Source organism: Pantherophis guttatus, chromosome 9, assembly GCF_059756535.1.
Source record: "Pantherophis guttatus breed Tessera chromosome 9, ASM5975653v1, whole genome shotgun sequence".
In the NCBI taxonomy this organism is placed as follows: domain Eukaryota; kingdom Metazoa; phylum Chordata; class Lepidosauria; order Squamata; family Colubridae; genus Pantherophis; species Pantherophis guttatus.
Genome location: NC_142071.1, coordinates 6,454,676 through 6,460,675, shown reverse-complemented (window position 1 = coordinate 6,460,675; position 6,000 = coordinate 6,454,676). Strand labels below are relative to the sequence as shown.

At 52.4% G+C, this 6,000-nt stretch overlaps 1 protein-coding gene across 7 annotated transcripts in view; it reads left to right on the top strand.

Annotated features, from left to right (window-relative positions):
* Nucleotides 1–1,042: 1,042 nt before the first annotated feature.
* FGFR1 (fibroblast growth factor receptor 1) overlaps nucleotides 1,043–6,000 on the top strand; it is a 127,615-nt gene continuing 122,657 nt past the window's right edge. For 3 of the 7 annotated variants that reach the window (XM_060693600.2, XM_087875898.1, XM_087875897.1), the window contains exon 1: nucleotides 1,208–1,659. The gene's annotated coding sequence lies outside the window, so the exon portion shown is untranslated. Of the gene's footprint in view, nucleotides 1,660–6,000 lie in introns of all 7 variants that reach the window. The other 4 variants (XM_060693598.2, XM_087875896.1, XM_060693597.2 and 1 more) reach the window with 3 other exon arrangements.

Sequence of the window (6,000 nt, the reverse complement as noted above, 5' to 3'; positions counted from 1 at the left end):
CCCTAAGGACAAACTGGTTTAAAGAAGCCAGGATTTCAAATCCTGGCTTCTTTAATTCCCTACAAGGATACATGAAGTTGTGCGACCTCCCTCCCCATGAATAACTTGGGAAGGATACTGCAAACTCCCCATTCCCTCCCCACTCCTGGGGGAAGGATACTGCAAAATCCCTATTCCCTCCCCACTCCAGGGGAAGGATACTGCAAAATCTCCATTCCCTCCCCACTCCTGGGAGCGGGAAGGATACTGCAAACTCCCCATTCCTTCCCCCCTCCTGGGAGAAGGATACCACAAAATCCCCATTCCCTCCCCATTCCAGGGGAAGGATACTGCAAAATCCCCATTCCCTCCCTACTACTGGGGGCTGGAAGGCTACTGCAAAATCCCCATTCCCTCCCCACTCCTGGGGGGCGGGAAGGATACCGCAAAATCCACATTCCCTCCCCACTCCTGGGGGAAGGATACTGCCAAATCCCCATTCCCTCCCCACTCCTGGGGGAAGGATATTGCCAAATCCCCATTCCCTCCCTACTCCTGGGGGGCGGGAAGGATACTGCAAAATCCCCATTCCCTCCCCACATCAGGGGAAGGCTACTGCAAAATCCCCATTCCCTCCCCACTCCTAGAGGGAAGGATACCACAAAATCCCCATTCCCTCCCTACTCCCGGGGTAAGGCTACTGCAAAATCCCCATTCCCTCCCTACTCCTGGGGGCTGGAAGGCTACTGCAAAATCCCCATTCCCTCCCCACTGGGGGGGAAGGATCCTGCAAAATCCCCATTCCCTCCCTACTCCTGGGGGCTGGAAGGCTACTGCAAAATCCCCATTCCCTCCCCACTGGGGGCGGGAAGGATCCTGCAAAATCCCCATTCCCACCCCACTGGGGGGGGCAGCCAGAGGTGGCATTTACCGGTTCTCCCAAAATGCTCCAAATTTCCGCTACCGGTTCTGCAGAACCGGTCAGAACCTGCTGAATTTCACACACACACACACACACAAGTCCAAGAAACTCTTCCATCAGCGTCGTAGTTTAGTGCAACGCCGGTTCGGCTGGGCTCCGCTTGCCTTTTGCCCGGTTCCCTCGCCGGCTAAGCAAACGCCGGAGCTCCGAAGAAGAAGAAGACCCCCCCCCCCTGTGTAGCAGGAGGGGGCTGGCAGTGGGGCGGAGCCGGCAGGGCGGACGGACGGACGGACGGGCGGGGTGAGAGTGACTCACTCCCCCGGCTGGTCTGGGCGAGAGAGCCCGAGCGAGCCGCCTCCAGCCCCGGAGCGCGAGGAAGAAGCAGCCGCCACCGCCGCGCTCTCGCTCTCTCTCTCTCTCTGCGCGCCCACCTGCCTTCCTTCGGCCCCTGCGGAAAGGCGGAGTTGCAGCTCCAGCTCCCGCCAGCTGCTGCTGCTGCTTCTCCCGCTTGCAGGGCTTCCCTTCCCTGCGCTCTCGCCGCCGACGGAGCCCGGACTCTGAGCCGAAGAGGAGGACGAAGAAGAGGAGGAGGAGGAGCGCGCGTGGCTCGCCTATTGTTTCCCAGCAGCGGCGGCGGAGGAGTTTTTTGGGGTCCGCGGGGAGAGGGGGGGGACACACCTGGGCCTCCCCCCCACCTTGAAAGGCTCGCCTGCGCCCGGGAAGGACCACCCCCCCCCGTCTCTCCCTCCTTCCGAGCGGTAAGTTGGCCCGTGCGCTGGAGAGAGCGAGAAAAGTTTCCTCCAAACTTTTCCCTTGGACTTGGGGAGGGTGGAAGGGGGTCCCTGCAAGCGCGGCCTTTCCAGGGGTCCCGAGCCTCGTTTTTTTTTGGGGGGGGGGGAAGGGGGTAGTTTTTCCCCGGGGGGGGAGGGGGGGAGAGAAAAAAAATGCGTGGGGGGTGGGGTTGGGGGGGAGGCAATAGGCAAAGTTCCCGCTGGGATTCAGCTGAGCCCGGAGTTCTCTCCATCGCCCCCGGCGTTTGGCGCCTGGCAGTGCAAGTGCTTGGGGACCGGGAGTAAGGGGGGGGGGGAGATGGGGTAGGGTGGGTGGGGGGGGGGGTCTGGAAGGGAGCCTCCGGTGGGAACCCCGGCCCGCTGTTCCCGGAGGGTGCGAGATGGTGGGTGGGTGGGTGGGTGGGTGGAGGAGGGGGGCCGCTTACCGGTTGCGGATGTGCGGGGAGGTCAGGAGGAAAAGGCCCGCGGGGTTTTGCAGAGGTTGGGTCGGTGGGTGAGCCCGGGAGACGGACAGACAGACGGACGGACGGACGGACGGAAGAGTAGGTGGGTGGGTGGGTGTTGGCCGCAATCCCGGTTCGGTTTGCTGCATGCCGCTCGTGTTTCCTCCCCGCACGCACGGGAACAAGCGGGCATACAGACGTGCGTGGGGTTTTGCAAGCATGCAGACGTGCGTGGGGTTTTGCAAGCCAGGGAGGAAAGGGGGTCGGTGGCTTTCCTAAACCCGGCCGCTCCAAAGCTCGAGAGAGCCTTGATTTCTCTTTCCTTCCTTGCTTTCTCTTCTCCTGGACTCCGAGCGAGTGGGGGAAATCTCTGAAATGAAGGGAGGGGGAGGGGGGTGTCCTCTGAGATACTCCTTTACTTTAAGGACCCCTTAATTAACTTATATATCTGGGGAGCGGGGGGGGCGTTAAAAATGTACCCGGGATCTCAGAGGCGACTTCGGATTTTAAAGGCAGCAAACGTTTGGAGCAGAGGTGAAATCTACCGGTTCTGGAGAACCGGTAGCGGAAATTTGGAGTAGTTCAGAGAACCGGCAAATACCACCTCTGGCTGGCCCCAGAATGGGGTGAGAATGGAGATTTTGCAATGTTCCTTCCCCTGGAATGGGGAGGGAATGGAGATTTTGCAGTATCCTTCCCCTGGAATGGGGAGGGAATGGGGATTTTGCAGTATCCTTCCCCTGCCATGCCCACCAAGCCACACCATACCCAGCAAGCCACGCACCGCAGAACCGGTAGTAAAAAACATTTGGATTTCACCACTGGTTTGGAGCTATCGTGGAGCTTGACGGGTTTACTTGAAGTTTTCTCCTTCCCAAAGTAGCAATTGCTCCTTCCTTGGCTGGGATCCCTTGCTTTTTTACCCCCCCCCCCTCCCTCCGCTTCCAAAAATGTGCATTGTGGGCACCTCGGGGACTTAGGAAAGAGTCTTGTTTTGTTTTGCGATGGAATTTCATGGCGTAATAGAATTGGAAGGGACCTTGGAGGACATCTAGTCCAACCCCCCTGCTCACGCAGGAGACCTGTACTAGGGATTCGAACCGCCGCACTTCTGACCTTTCTGATTGAGAAGCTCAGTGTCTTAGCCGCTGAGCCACCTAGTACATGGATGGAGCTGTGTAAATCCTTCGATTTGGTACCCTCCCTGGATTGCAGCTACTTTAGGATTCCCAGCTAGCATGGATTCTGGAGCCCAGCAATGCTGGAGAACTTAAGGGAGGAAAAGTTGTACTGTCTATGGAGAGTCTCAATCATCCAGGTCATGGTTGTCCCTTTTTAAACCAGAAGGCAGTGGACTTCCCTGTTTCTTTCTTTTTTTTGAAAATGTTTTGCTTCTCATCCAAGAAGCTTCCTCGGTTCTCTTCGGTTCAGTTCTGAAGAAGCTGCTTGAAAAGGAAGTCTTCAAGAAACTCCAGTTATCTTTTGGAGAAAAAAAACCCCCCACCTTCGGGAAAAGGCTGGTATTGTATAAGTAGTTATGGTTTTTGGTTCATTGAGAAAGCCAGGTAGTTTAGAGATCTGTTACAGGTAGTCCTCGACTTACAAACAGTTCATTTAGTGAACCGTTCAAAGTTACGACGGCGCTGAAAAAAGTGACGTCACCATTTTCACACTTTAATTTAACTTAATTTAATTAATTAAATTTATATGCCGCCCCTCTCCGAAGACTCAGGGCGGCTCACAATACATTTTAAAAAATAATTATAAAAAGACATTGAAAAATTAAAAACATTAAAAACTCATTCACGCCATTCATGGCCGGATCTCACCAGATCACCAGATCACACTTGTGATCTTTGTAGCATTCCCCATGATCATGTGATCGAAATTTAGACGCTCGGTAACTGATTCATCCTTACGACCATTGCTGTGTCCGGTGATTCCTCTTTTGCGACCTTCTGACAAGCAAAGTCAACGGGGAAAAAGCCAGATTCACTTAACAACCAGGTTACTAGTTTATCAGTGGCAGTGATTCACTTAACAACCTGTGGCAAGACAGCTCGTAAAATGGGGGGGGCAAAACAAATGTCTCATTTAACATTTTGTGTGGTCATAAGTCGAGGACTATCTGTACTGGGCGAGCTGTCTTTATCGTACGGCAAGAATGAATTGAGGCTACAAATAGCAGCTGGGAAGGTCCCCCTTTTGCAACCTTTTGACAAGCAAAGTCAAGGAGGACACCAGATTCACTTACAAACGTGTTACTAACTTAACAACTGCAGTGATTCAGTGAACAAAAAGTGGCAAAACAAAATCCCAAACTGCCTGCTCGGTTGCCAAGTAGAAGCAAAAACAGGGGAACGAGAGACAGAAGGTTTCCCCTTATTGCTGGGAGCTCCTTCCAGGCAAACGAATGCATCGCCAGGCTCACTCCACCAAGCCAAACTGCTCCTGTCTGTGTACTCTGTTAGTATTGACCCAACAAATGGAGTTTGGGGCATATTGGCCACCTGTTAAAAGTTTGAAATCTATTTGATGAGGTGGCAAGAGTTGGCAGGAGGCTTGTTTACAAGGCAGCGGTGCAATTTATGTGTAAATTGGCTCGAAGGGGCCTCTCACTATGTTGATTTTTCTTCTGGAGGGGTTGAATATTAAATCTGTCCCTTCGCTTACGTGGCTGGTTTTCAGCAAGGGATTAGCAAGCTGACTGCTGCGTTGGCTGGCAGGCACTGGTGTTTGAGCAGAGTCCTGTGACATCATTAAGAGTGGGCCATGATGTCATTTCCCATGGACTACAGCAGTGTTTCTCAACCTTGGAAGCTTGAAGATGGGTGGACTTCAACTCCCAGAATTCTGGGAGTTGAAGTCCACCCATCTTCAAGCTTCCAAGGTTGAGAAACACTGGACTACAGCAATGGTGTCCACCCTTGGCGACTTTAAGACCTGTGGACTTCAACTCCCAGAATTCCCCAGCCAGCCAGCTAAGGAAGTTGAAATCCAGAGGTCTTAAAATTCCCCAGCCAGAATTCTGAAAGTTGACGTCCGCGAGTCTAAAAATTGCCAAGGTTGGACACTCCTGGACTATAGTGCTCAGCTGGTACAGGAAGTCCTCGACTTACCGCAGTTCATTTAGTGACCAAAGTTACAACGGCACTGAAAAAAAGTGGCCATTTTGCACACCGATTTGACTATTGCAGCACTCAACTTGGCAACATAAATTTTGTGCTCCATTGCGGTCATAAGTCGAGGACTATCTGGTGCTGAATGCCGTCCCTCGCGAGCATCTGCATAAGCTTGCTGGGAGAGGAGATAAGCCATAGGCCTCCAGAGCAAGGACATTTTAGACAGATGGTTAGACCTGTGACATGTCTCCTCCTTGCTCCAAGGTATGCAAGATAAGGGAAAGGTTACCAGGTGCTCCCATGGGTGTGTGCCTCCACTCCGAGATTAGGTACAGTGACGCGTTGTGCAAATACAGATGCAAAAGAGTGTTTGATTGGTTCACCAAGGTCATTGCAATATAGCTATAAAATCAGATGTTGTGCTGTGGAACAGGAGTCCTGCAGGTGTTTTTATGTTCTCTTATGTTCCAGACCATAGCTGCCTCTTCATGATTAATTGCCAGCTCAGGAGGGAATAATATCTTAATATTCCCATTTATAAGCATACAGATATTTATAAAACACACGCCTTAAGGGATAGACAGGGCTATTTAGAATCAACTTTGAAGCAAACTGTTTCTCCCTTTGATAGTTTGGGGGCCAGTTAATCTCTCTTATTCCTCCTGCTTCTATTCACTTTGGTGTGTGCAGTAGCTAAATATCCAACAGTATCGGAAAAAACATAAGAGTTTTTTTTAAAAAAA